Source organism: Pipistrellus hanaki (genome assembly GCF_964339955.1).
Source record: "Pipistrellus hanaki genome assembly, chromosome: 1".
NCBI lineage: Eukaryota > Metazoa > Chordata > Mammalia > Chiroptera > Vespertilionidae > Pipistrellus > Pipistrellus hanaki.
In genome coordinates, this window is record NC_140503.1 from 95333086 (window position 1) to 95345453 (window position 12368).

General features: G+C 44.4%; 1 pseudogene across 1 annotated transcript; it reads right to left on the bottom strand.

The window, feature by feature from the left end:
* Positions 1-5803: 5803 nt before the first annotated feature.
* LOC311631630 (argininosuccinate synthase-like) lies at positions 5804-6999 on the bottom strand (annotated as a pseudogene). Its single transcript has one exon. The product of its transcript is annotated as an argininosuccinate synthase-like (transcript).
* Between the last annotated feature and the right edge of the window lie 5369 nt (positions 7000-12368).

Below are 12368 nucleotides of genomic sequence, written 5' to 3' on the forward strand. Positions count from 1 at the left end.
TCAATCATGGCTTCTGCTCACACAGCTCGAGTCCACTCTGCCCTACCTCTGCCGGAGCCAAAGGTGAGTGGCTACAGGTGAAATTTTGTGTTGTCCCTTGAAGAGGGTGCCTACATGTCCAGGCATCTCACATTGGCAGACAGCAACCTTGCCACTTTTCACAGACAGCTGTTATGTGGGCACCTTTATCATCTGGTGCTCTGGGCCAGGGAGCTCAGCTTTGGGTTTAAACCCCAGAGTTCTAAGTGGGAACTGCCCACAGCTATGATATCCCTCTGGAAATTCAGCTGCTGACTGTGGAAGCCCGGTCAGCCCTTTCATGTCTCCACACTTCCTTCCAGTCTCTATACAGTCTCAACTTTCTGTGCTTGGTTATCAGGGCTCTCTTCAGGTAGTCATCAGCTGATTTTTCAGGGGGGTTTTTCTTTATTTTAGTTGTATTTCCAACTTGGTCCTGGCATATTGTCAATGTAACTTTCATTTACTCCGCTGCCATTTCAGAATCTTAGAGGAATATATATTTTTTTTTATTGATTTTAGATACAGAAGAAAGTGAGGGAGAGTCTATATGAGAGATAAACATGCACCCCAACTAGAACTTGAAATCACAACCTGAGTATGTGAGCTGACTGGGAATAGAACCTTTCAATGTATGGGCCAATGTTCCAACCAACCAAGCAACACTATAAACTTTTCTTCATTTCAGTTTGTGTATTCTGCATTTCCAACTGATTGTTTTTTTTATTATTTCCATGGCCTCTCTATGTTTATCTACTCTTTCCCCTAAGTTCATTGAGAATCCTTATAACCAGTATTTTGAACTCTGCATCTAGTAAATTGCTTGCCTCCAATTTTTTTTAGTTCTTTTTCTGGAGTTTTGTTTTGATCTTTCATTTGGGACATTTCTTTGTTTTTCCTTTTTTTTTTTTTTTAAATAAATCTTTACCGTTCATATTATTACAAATCTTCCTCATTTTTCCCCCTCCATTGCTCCCCTCCATCAGTTTCCCACCCCATCCTCTGCCCTTTCCTCACCCCCCATTGTCCTCATCCATAGGTGCACAGTTTATGTTCAGTCTCTTCCCACATATACCACTCCCCTTTTCCCTGAGAATTGTCAGTCCCCTTCCATACCTCTGATTCTATTATATTCACCAGTTAATATTGTTCATCAGATTTTTTAATTCCCTTGGTTTTTAGATTCACTTGTTGATAGTTACATATTTGTTGTTCATAATTTTTATCTTTATTTTCTTCCTCTTCCTAAAGAACCCCCTTCAGCAATTCATATAATTCTGGTTTGGCGGTAATGAACTCCTTTAGCTTTTTTTTTATTTGTGAAGCTCTTTATCTGGCCTTCGATTCTGAGTGATAGCTTTACTGGGTAGAGTATTTCTGGCTGTAGGTTCTTGCTATTCATCACCTTGAATATTTCTTGCCAATCCCATCTGGCCTGCATGGTTTCTGTTGAGAAATCAGCTGACAATCGTATGGGTGCTCATTTATAGGTAACTACTGCTTTCCTCTTGCTGCTTTTAATATTCTCTCTTTTTCTTTTGCTCTTGGAATTTTAATTATGATGTGTCTTGGTGTGGTCCTCTTTGGATTCCTTTTGTTTGGGTTTCTGTGCGTTTCCTGGACTTGTAAGCCTAATTCTTTCACCAGGTGGGGGACGTTTTCTGTCACTATTTCTTCCAATATGTTTTCTGTATCTTGCTCTCTCTCTTCTTCTGGGACCCCCATAATTTTGATGTTGGTTTCGCTGAAGTTGTCCCAGAGGTTTCTTACACTATTTTCAACTTTCTGGATTCTCTTGTTTTCTTGCTTCTGCAGAGGAGTGTCCTCTGGCTCTCTGTATTCCAAATCTTTGACTTGATTCTTGAGATCTTCCATTCTGTTTTTAGGGCTCTGTATAATATTTTTTATTTCAGACAATGTATTCTTTATTTCTAGTTGATCCCTTTTCATATCTTCATGGGTCTCATTTATTTCATCAGTCTTTTCTGGGAAATTCTTGAAAAACCTTATAACCATGGTTTTGAACTCTATATCCAGTCACTTGCTGTCCTCCATTTCTTTCATTTGTGATTTGTTTCCCTGTATCGGCTTCCCTGAGTTGGTAGGGTGGCTTTGTGTGCTACGGTGTTCTATATGGGTCAGTAGGTCAGCCTCCCAGTTACCTGAGGTGGACACTCTTGGTGCACCCCTTTGTGGACTGTGTGGACAGCCTTATTGTAGTTAAGTCTTGTTGTTGGTATCACTGGGAGGAACTGACCTCCAGGCCAATTGGCTGTGATGATCAGCTGTGTCTATGCCAGGAGACAGCCTTATTTGACTAGACTTGGAAAATTGCAAAAGCCTCTGTGTTCAGCTTGGATGGGGCAGAGTTTCAGGGTGAAGCCTACAGCCTTGGCTTCCTGTCAGCCCTGCCCTATGAGGTTCCTGAGTCTCAGTGTTCCTCAGTGTTCTTTGGTACTTGCTGCTTTGGTACTCGCTGCAAGCACCTCTGAGAGAAAGGTGGCCTCGAGTTTTGCCCTCTACCCGACAGTCTAGTCTCTCCCCAATGAGCCTGGAACTGGGGTTCAGTGCAGTTGGAAGTGAGGTTCAGAGTAGTCCAGAGCTTTTGTCTCCTTCCCTTTTAGGGCAATCCAGCAGCACAGTCAACAGTCCGTCCTCTGCGCGCATTCACGTGCACACCTCCGGAGCTCTGCCTTTCACAGCTCCAGAGTTTCCGCCTTACAGCCCAGATTTCCTCCGTATGAGCTTGGGTCCCCAGGGTCTGGCCTAGAACTGGGGTTCAGTGCAGTTGGAACTGGGGCTCAGCACAGCCCGGAGTTTTTGTCTCCTTCCCGCTAGGGCAATCTAGCAGCAGAGTCAACAGCCCGTCCTCTGCGCATATTCACATGCATGCCTCCTGGGCTCTGCCTTTCGCTGCTCCCCTGAGTTTCTGCCTTACAGCCTAGATTCCTTCTGTATGAGCCTGGGTCCCCAGAGTGTTGCCCAGAACTGGGGTTCAGCACAGTCTGGAGCTTTTATCTCCTTCCCGCTAGGGAATACCAGCCAGGCACTCAGCTGCCCCCTCCTCTCCAGCTCTGTCCTCTCTCCATGTGCGCACCATGTCTCCGTACCTTAAGCTTTTACAGCTCCTCTGATTTTCCTTCTGGTTTTCTCTTTCCTTCTAGTTGTAGAATTTCCAGTCAGTCAACTTTCCTGTAGTTCTGGATAATGTCCATTTTGTATTTTAGTTGTATTTTTTGAAATTGTTATGTGAGGCCGGGACCGGTTTGGCTCAATGGATGGAGTGTCAGCTTGGGGACTGAAGGGACCCGGGTTCGATTCCAGTCAAGGGCATGTACCTTGGTTGCGGGCATATCCCTGGTAGGGGGTGTGCAAGAGGCAGCTGATTGATGACTCTCTCTCATCGATGTTTCTAACTCTCTATCTCTCTCCCTTCCTCTCTGTACAAAATCAATAAAATATATTAAAAGAAAAAAAAAAAGAAATTGTTATATGAGGCTGCAGTTAGGCGTTTACCTATGCTACCATCCTTGTTTCCGAGCTATTCTCATTTGGGACATTTCTTTATCTCCTCATTTTGACATTCTCCTATGATTATTTCTATGTATTATATAGAGCTGTGCTACATATTCCAGGGTTGGTAGAATGGCCTAGTGTAGGAAGTGTCCTGTCGGGTCCACTGGCACAGTCTTCCTATTCATCTGAGTGGGCACTCTAAGTGTGCCCCATGTGGACTGTACACACATTCCTGTTGTAGTTGAGCCTTGATTGCTATTGGCAAGTCAATTGAAGGGATTTCCCCCATATAGATCAGCTGTAAAGACTGGCTGCAACCACTGTGAAAGATCAGCTATGCAGGGGCCTGCCCCATGGAGTAGGACTTACTTCAGCAGGTGCTCTGGTGTCCACTGAGTTTGCCCCTTGATTGTGTCACCTGTAGAAGTAGATCGGTGGTGCTTCAATGTAATCTGGAGCTGTCCATTAGGTGCATTGTCTCTGGACCCAAAATCAGTCACTGCCTCAGTTCTTCCCAGGGCCACCTGGCATGAACCACAAGGTGATCTGCAGATAGCTGCTACTTGTGCTGGTCTTGGAGGTGTCCTAAAGAAGCCAAGCTGTGAACCAAGGTAGGCTGCCATGAGTGCCATACGTGGATTACTTAGGGTGAGGTAATGGGCATGCTGAGGCCAGATGCTTCTTGTTTGAGGAAATTTAGGCAAGTCTTAAGCATAGACAGGCCACTGATATAGAAAAGCCACTAGAAACAGCTTTGGTAGGCATGAAAATTGGGTAGGAAAGGGAATCATGAGAGCAAGACAAAGAGTGATGGAGACTCAGTTATGGCACCCATCTGCAGGCTTTGTGTGGGGGCTGTAGGGGGGGATCATCAAAAGAACAATGGCCTCTGCCAGTACCTCTGTCTAGCAGAAATCTGTCCCTCTAACTCTTAGTATATGTGCTGCCGAAGCGAGCACGGTCCCTCTAACTCTTACCCTGATATCAGACAGTTCAGTTCCTCCCCCTATATCCCTGGTACCTTTCAAGTTGCTTCCCCAGTGATGGAACTCAAAGTAAGTCTGTGCATAAGCCCTTTAAGAGGAACTGCCAGGGGCTCCAGCTGCCCTCCATCTCACTCAGTCAAAAACTCACTGTTGTTGTCCTCTTCCCCCACCCTCCACCGTTGCCTTCCCCCACCACCCCCAAACACACACACTGGTTTTTACAGCTAGAAATTATGCTGACTTCTCTTCCCAGCACTGGAACCCTGGGCTGGGGGTTCTGATATGAGGCTATGACCCCTCACTCCTCAAGGATGACCTCTACAGCCGAGATATCCCTCCCAATTTTTATCCACCATACATAGGCATGGGGCCAGCCTGTTTCGCAGCCCCACTCATTCTACCAGTCTCAATGTAGCTTCTTCTTTATTTTTTAAAAATGTTTTTGTTGATCTTAGAGAGAGAGAAAGGGAGAGGGATAGAGAGATGGAAGCATCAATGAGAGAGATTGATCAGCTGCCTTCTGCATGCCCCCTACAGGGGATTGAACTGGGGACTGATGGTTCATGAGTTGACACTCAACTACTGAGCCACACTGGCCAGGCAATGTGGCTTCTTCTTTATATCCTCTTTGGGGCCCTGTCTAGAATACACCAGATGTTTAAGGCTACTCTAAGCCTGGGCTTAATTAGGGTGCTCAAGGCTAAGATACTACATGCAGGTGCAAGGATGCTGCAAGCTTTACACTATGCCAACATGCCTTTCTGTAACCAAAATATTGATGTTACTATTTGACAAGAAGCCACTTTTGTTTGAGCTTGTTTGAGCATTATATAAGCTGCCACTGACCAGCCTGCTGTGGCTGCTTTTGTGTGGCATAAAACATGTCACATTTTCCTGCTTGTTCATGCATGTTTTTCTGATTTTTCTTGCCCAGGAGGTCAAGTCTTGCCCAGGAGGAGCTTGTCCCTGAACCTCACTTGTAGGACTTCCATTCAGCTAGATTTCAGGTGCTTTTGAATGATGATTATTCTGTAATTTAGTTGTAATATTTTTTGTGTATCTTGTTTTTTTTAATTGTCATCTCCCTTCACTGACCACTTTTGTAGGCTACAGGGGACCAGGGAACAAAGCTGGAGTCTGGCACCCCCACTGAGCTGCCAGCCCCATCCAGAGAACAAGTCACAACTACAAATTATCAGGACAATCAGAGCCTGTACTTGGGAAATGGACAAAGTGAGAAGGCCCAGCTCCTCGTTGTCAGCTAGTCTATTTTCCAATGACCTTGCTCTAGAGGCAATGGTATTCCTTCAGCCTCAGGGAGCTAATGCTGATAAAACCGGTGGCATTGATCGGCTGGTATTGGCCCTGCACGTTCATGCTCACCAGCTCCTCGTTGTAGAGGAACAGTGCGGACTCCCGGCAGAGGATGTACACCTGGCCCTCGAACAGACACCAGAACTTTCCCTTCTACTGAGACTGGCGATGCAGTGACGGACAAATTCACACTTGGAGCTGTGCCAGAGACCTGGGCACACCAGCTCGGCGAATTTCAAGCCCAGACCTTGCTTGATTTCACACACTTTCCAACCCGTGATGAAGGCCTTGATGTCTAAATGAGCGTGGTAAAGGACCGTCCCCACTGGGGTCTCGTAGATACCCAGGGACTTCATCCAGATGAAGCAGTTCTCCACGAAGTCTACGCGGCCCAGCCATGCTTGCCCCAACTTCTCTTGGGTACATGAAGAGCTCCCAGGGTCTCAGGGAATCATGAGAGCGGTGGGTGGTGCCAACCTTGACATTGGTCACCTTTGCGGGGACCCTTTCTTGAACTCAATCTCAAGGACATCAGGGGTGTTGGGTCCTTTAGCCGTCCTGAGTCTTTGGATAGAGGCCTGAAGGGCTTGATTGTTGGGGTTCTCCAGGGTTCTGGCCTCGTAACTGATGTGATGCTCCACGGGTTTTTTGGGGTGACCGGGATGTGAATTCCATATTGCTTGGTGTTCTCCATCAGGTTGCTGCAGCCCTGGAAGCAGTTGTAGAACTCAGGCATCCTCCAAAGACCTTAATCTGGGTAGGTCAGTGAGTAGCAGGTGAGCTCAAACCAGACCTGGTCGTTGCCCTTTTCCGTGGCGCCGTGGGACACCTACTTGGCTCCCTCTTGCTGGACAACTTCTACTTGTTTGCAGGTGACACAGGGCCTGGCCAGAGAGGTGCCCAGGAGGTAATGGTCCTCATACAGCACAGTAGACTGGATGGAGAGCCAGATGAATTCCTCCACAAACGCCTTGCTGACGTCCTCAATGGACACCTTTTGGGCCCAAGCTTCAGCACCTTCTTCCTAGTTTCCTCCAAGTCTTCCTTCTGGCTGATGTTGGCCAGGTAGGCAGTGACATCATGGCCTTGTTCCTTGGCCACATAAGAATGAAGGAGTGTTCAGGCCACCACTGTAGGCCAGAATCATGGAGCTTTTGCCGGACATCGTCTGGGGTTGAAGGTGCCGGCTCCTGGCTACTGGAGTCTGTTGTCGCTGCTTGGCAAACCACTCGAGGTCCCTGAGGTGATGGCAGAGCGTGTTTACTTGTAATTTTGATGTGGTTGTGAGAGGAGGCAAGTACTGCTTTTATCTACAGCCTCATCTTGATCAGAAGTCTAATTTCATTTTTTAAAATGTATCCTATTTTTCTTTATTTTTCAATCTTTAATTTCTTTATTGATTGAGGTATTACATATGTGTCCTCATCATCCCATTAACTCCCAAACCACCCGCCTCCTCCACTCATGCCCTCACCCCCCTGTTGTCTGTGTGCATTGGTTGGGTTTATATGCACGCATACAAGTCCTTCAGTTGATCTCTCCCCCTTGCCCCACCTTCCCCTACCTTCCCTCTGAGGTTTGACAGTCTGATCGCTGCTTTTCTATCTATGGATCTGTTTTTGTTCATCAGTTTATGTTGTTCATTATATTCCATAAATGAGTGAGATCATGTGGTATTTATCTTTCTCTAACTGGCTTATTTCATTTAGCATAATGCTCATCCTATTTCCTAAGTGAAAACAAACATTTGCTTTTTATGACTATTGCAGAAAATGAACTAGACTCTAGTTTCTAGATTTTTCATTTTGTAATTGTCGGTGGGACAGTAGTTTTCTGTAATGTATATTATGTTCTGGGGAATGATAAAATTTTTATGCAGATCTAACTATACATTGTAAAAATATTGAAATAAGTTAAAAGCATACAGCCAGAATTGGTCAATTTACAAAGGAAATAAAGATTTTTCTTACATATGTTTTTCTATTCTAAAATTTTTTATTTTATTCCTTCAGAGTAAAATATAAAATAATATGACAGTATTCTCTGGATTCAGTGAGTGTTGATATACTTAATGCAGCTTTACTAGTAGCTCCAACTCCCCAAAATACAAATAAACTATGTCAAATTCCAGGAGTGGATATGAATTTATATGATGGTTATCTACTGAGATGAGTAGATGACTGTGAAAATTATTAATTTGCCAAATTATTTTCATCTATGGGTTGGAAATTGTATTCAGAACAATTATATATAGTACATGTGAATGTCACATGTGGTCACATCCTTAGTAGGGGGTGTGCAGGAGGCAGCTGGTCGATGTTTCTCTCTCATTAATGTTTCTAAATCTATCCCTCTCCCTTCCTCTTTGTAAAATATCAATAAAGCATATTTTTAAAACACACAAAGTGGTATTTTGGTTTCTGTGGCATCTGTTGGGCTGAATTTCACAATCACTTTCCCCACTAAAATTGTGTGCTTTAGAGAATATAAGGTGTGAGTTTATTTTAAATTGCAGAACTTAAAGTGATTTTATTTTTAGAATTTCACAATAGCCCTCAGATAATTAAAGACACCTGGGGTATCCTAAAACCAGGGCAACCCAACTGGAGGGGAAGCCAGACGTGTGATTTAACTACTTGCAAGTAGCTTAAGCAGGGCAGACTTCAAAATCTAGTTTGACTTTTTTTTTACAACTCTTATCTATAAGCTAGCCACCATCGTCACTTTTCTATTCGTTTGTTTGGTTTAGTTAGGCTTAGCTTAGCTTACTTTTGTTTTGGAGGCCAGGGCAAGGCAGGGGTGGGTGGAAATAAGAGGACAAAGGCACAGGAAATTTGATATACACAGTCCTCCCCTTTAGTTAGCACGTGAGGGAACAGGTTTTTTCCAGTCCATTTGCCAGCTGACACGCAGACCCTGCTTTCTCCTTTCGCTTTGAGCCACTTAGAGGCATGCATATACAATCTTCTTTATTTGTTTTAACTCTCAAAACTGTGATTGCCTCCCCCCAAAAAATAATAAAGATGCTATAGACATTCTTTAAAAAACAACAACTGTGATTGACCAAGTCCCCAGTGATTGCCTGAACCCACAACCCAACCACTGTGAGTAACCAACCCAACAAAGTGTACATGTCCAGGAAATGAGAAATGTGTGTAGTTGTGCCCAAGTCTCATGTCAGTATGCTTCTTTTTAGCTCAGATTTTTCATTAAAAAGAAAAAAAATCTCTTTTATGATTTTAAGTGTGGGCCATCCAGGGCTCTCCTTCATCAGTCCTCACTCCAGTGAGTCCTCTGGTTCCTCAGTCCCAGCTCACTCCGAAACAGCGCTGTGGGGCGTGGTGCAGGCGCCCAGCCTCACTCCCTGGGTGGTGGGCGATGGTGGGGAGTACCGGGAGCTGACATCTCTCCAGGGCTTGTCTCTGGCTGTGTGTGTGCAGTGAGCCCAGGCCTACCTGGCAGAGTCCCTGAGGTCTGGGATCTGGTCCCTGGCCACATCCCCATGCCCACTCTGCACAGGGTCCCAAGAGGCACACTCCCTGCTTCTCCGCCCAGCATTTTTCTTTCTTCAGAAAGTGGTTTTTCTAACTTGCAACAATATTTCCACTGTGGAAGCAGTTTTCCCTAATGTTTCATATGTTTCCAGAAGTGCATTTCAACAGATCAGACACAATGTACACTAATGACAAACTTACCAGTGATTCAATCTGTGAATAAAATGATGTGAGATGAGCCGAAACTGGTTTGGTTCAGTGGATAGAGCATCAGTCTGTGGACTGAAAGGTCCCGGGTTCGATTCCGGTCAAGGGCATGTACCTTGGTTGCAAGTGCATCCCCAATAGGGGGTGTGCAGGAGGCAGCTGATGAATGATTCTCTCTCATTGATGTTTCTAATTCTCTATCCTTCTCTCTTCCTCTCTGTAAAAAATAAATAAAATATATTTTAAAAAAGAAAAGATGTGAGATGATGAAAGCTAACTAAACTTACAGTGATCATTTCACAATATATGCATATATCAAATCACTATGTTGCACACCTAAAACTAATATAATAGTATATGTCAATTATATCTCAGTAAAACAAATGTGCAGTCGCTTTATAAAGTCCTCTCTTGCCCTTCAGATTTCAACCAAAGCATTTCTGCAGTTCCTCCTGGCTGCCCCTCTGTGCTTTACTGTCTGCCTCTAACGGAGGGAAAGCCAGACGTGTGACGGGAGCTCAGGCTGCCTGTGGCCATTTACCTTCGGTGTGTCCCTTTCACAGGTAACACAGATCACCAGGCAGCGCTGTTCCTTAGAGCTTTCTGTGATGCGTGGGCCTTTCTTCCCCCAGCCCTGGACTCACTCATCACAGAGGTCTTCACACCACTGTGTTTGGCACGCGCTTTAGGATTAGGCTGGTTGTATTTTTGTTTAGCTCCATCTACTAGAAATATGTACCGTACATTGCAATTTCTTCCTACTGTCATGGGCACCTGTCCCTGCCAGCTATCTGTCTAAGGACCCAGTGCGATTTCAGGTGCCTGCTTTTAGGATAATCAAGTTCCAAATGTCAGCGCAAAGGGTCTGAGTAAAGGAGGAAAGGGAAGATCCAGAGTATGAGTTCGGAAAAGACCCTGGGAAGAAGGCACCCACTCACTGAGTGCCTTTCTTTCCTAATTAAAGGCATAGCTCATTGCCTACCTTTTATTTAACTGTAGCCAGAAAAATGACTACTCTGAATCTCTTTCTAACCCATGCATGGGTGATTGTAATGTCTACCTCATAGAGTCATGCAAGTGAAACACATAGCTAGCATCTTGTATATTGTAAACCCAGAACAATGGGTCCCAATCATCCCACCTTGCTGACCACCAGCAGTTGAAGCTCAGTGAACTCTTTTCATTCCAGCTCTCATGAAGAATTATAACCTTTTAGCTTGTGCATATATTATACTTTAAATGTTTAAAAGACTAATAGCTTTGTAGGAAATAGCCCTTAAAAGGCCAAATGCTATGTATCAGTGATGAAGGTAAAAAAAAAAAAAAAAAAAAAAATTAAAAAATTAAGACAGTGATGACCAGGAAAGTCCAAATTTGGGGTAAATTAAGGGGACGAATTTTAGCTAAGGTGTTGCCTTGGAGCAAGGATGTGAACAAATTACTGCACACTCTGCTCTAGAAACAGAAAAATAAAGAGAGATGTCAATTTGTGGAACTGTTTTCAGCAAAAGCTCTAAATAAGCCCTAACCGGTTTGGCTCAGTGGATAGAGGTTCTGGGTTTGGTTCTGGTCAAGGGCATGTACCTTGGTTGTGGGCACATCTCCAGTAGGAGGTGTGCAGGAGGCAGCTGGTCGATGTTTCTAGCTCTTTATTCCCTCTCCCTTCCTCTCTGTAAAAAATCAATAAAATATATTTTTTTAAAACTCTAAATAATACAAAAATAGTGAAAATATTAATGAAAATTAGAACTCTAACTTGAAGGTTGAGGGTGGCCACAAAAATCATGTAAAACCGGATGCCAGGAGGCACCACCAGGAATTGAAGCAAACACTTCCTTAGCCAAAACTTGTTTGTATTATAAGGTCTCCAAAAATACCCTTTGAAAACCCTCTTCTCATGACTGAGGAATTTTCTAGAGAAGTATGACACCCTTGAGAGGTTGGAACGCAGGTTGCACAGAGGGAGGGGAGGACTGAGGATGGCTGAATGAGCATCAGGATTGCTGCCCAGAGCCACACAGGAAGAGTCTGAGGTTCAGTTCTGCCTGTTGAACCACCTTGCCCCTGCCTGCCAAGGGGTAGACAGCCTTCAGCACCCACCTTTTAGCTTCCATCACCCTCCCCTCATTTTTACTCCATTCGGTGTTGTCACTCTGACTTCCTACCTCAAGTGCCCAGAGCCTATGAAAAGGATATATGACAAACTCATTTACACTTGTGTGTGACAAAACTGTCACCTGCTCCCTGAAAAAGTCTAAACTGTAATCATAATCACAAAGGCCTGCCCTAGCTGGTTTGGCTCAGTGGATGGAGAGTCAGCCTGTAGACGGAAGCGTCCCCGGTTCAGTTCTGGTCAGGGGCACATATCTTGGTTGCAGGTTCCTTCCCAGCCCTGGCTCTGGTCAGAGAGCATGCAGGAGGCAACCAATCGACATGTTTCTCTCATATCAATATTTCTTTCAGTCTTTCCCTCTCTCTTTGACTGTCTGAAAATCAATAGGAAAATATCCTCGAGTGAGGATTAACAGAAATAAATAAATAAATAAATTAATTAATTACAAAGGCCTACAGTAATCCAGACTTGTGTAAAATTTTTCAATTTTTATTTATTAGCAACCAATAATTTTTTGTTGAAATTCATGTGTATCAGAAGCATTCGACTGACAGCACAGGGAGAAAGCCATGTGAAGATGAAGGATTGGGCCTTAGCCAGTTTAGCTCAGTAGAGTCAAACCTGAAGGGTCCCAAGTTTGATTCTGGTCAAGGGCACGTGCCCAAGATGTGGGCTCGATCCCCCAGCGGGGGACATGCAGGAGGCAGACGATCAATGATT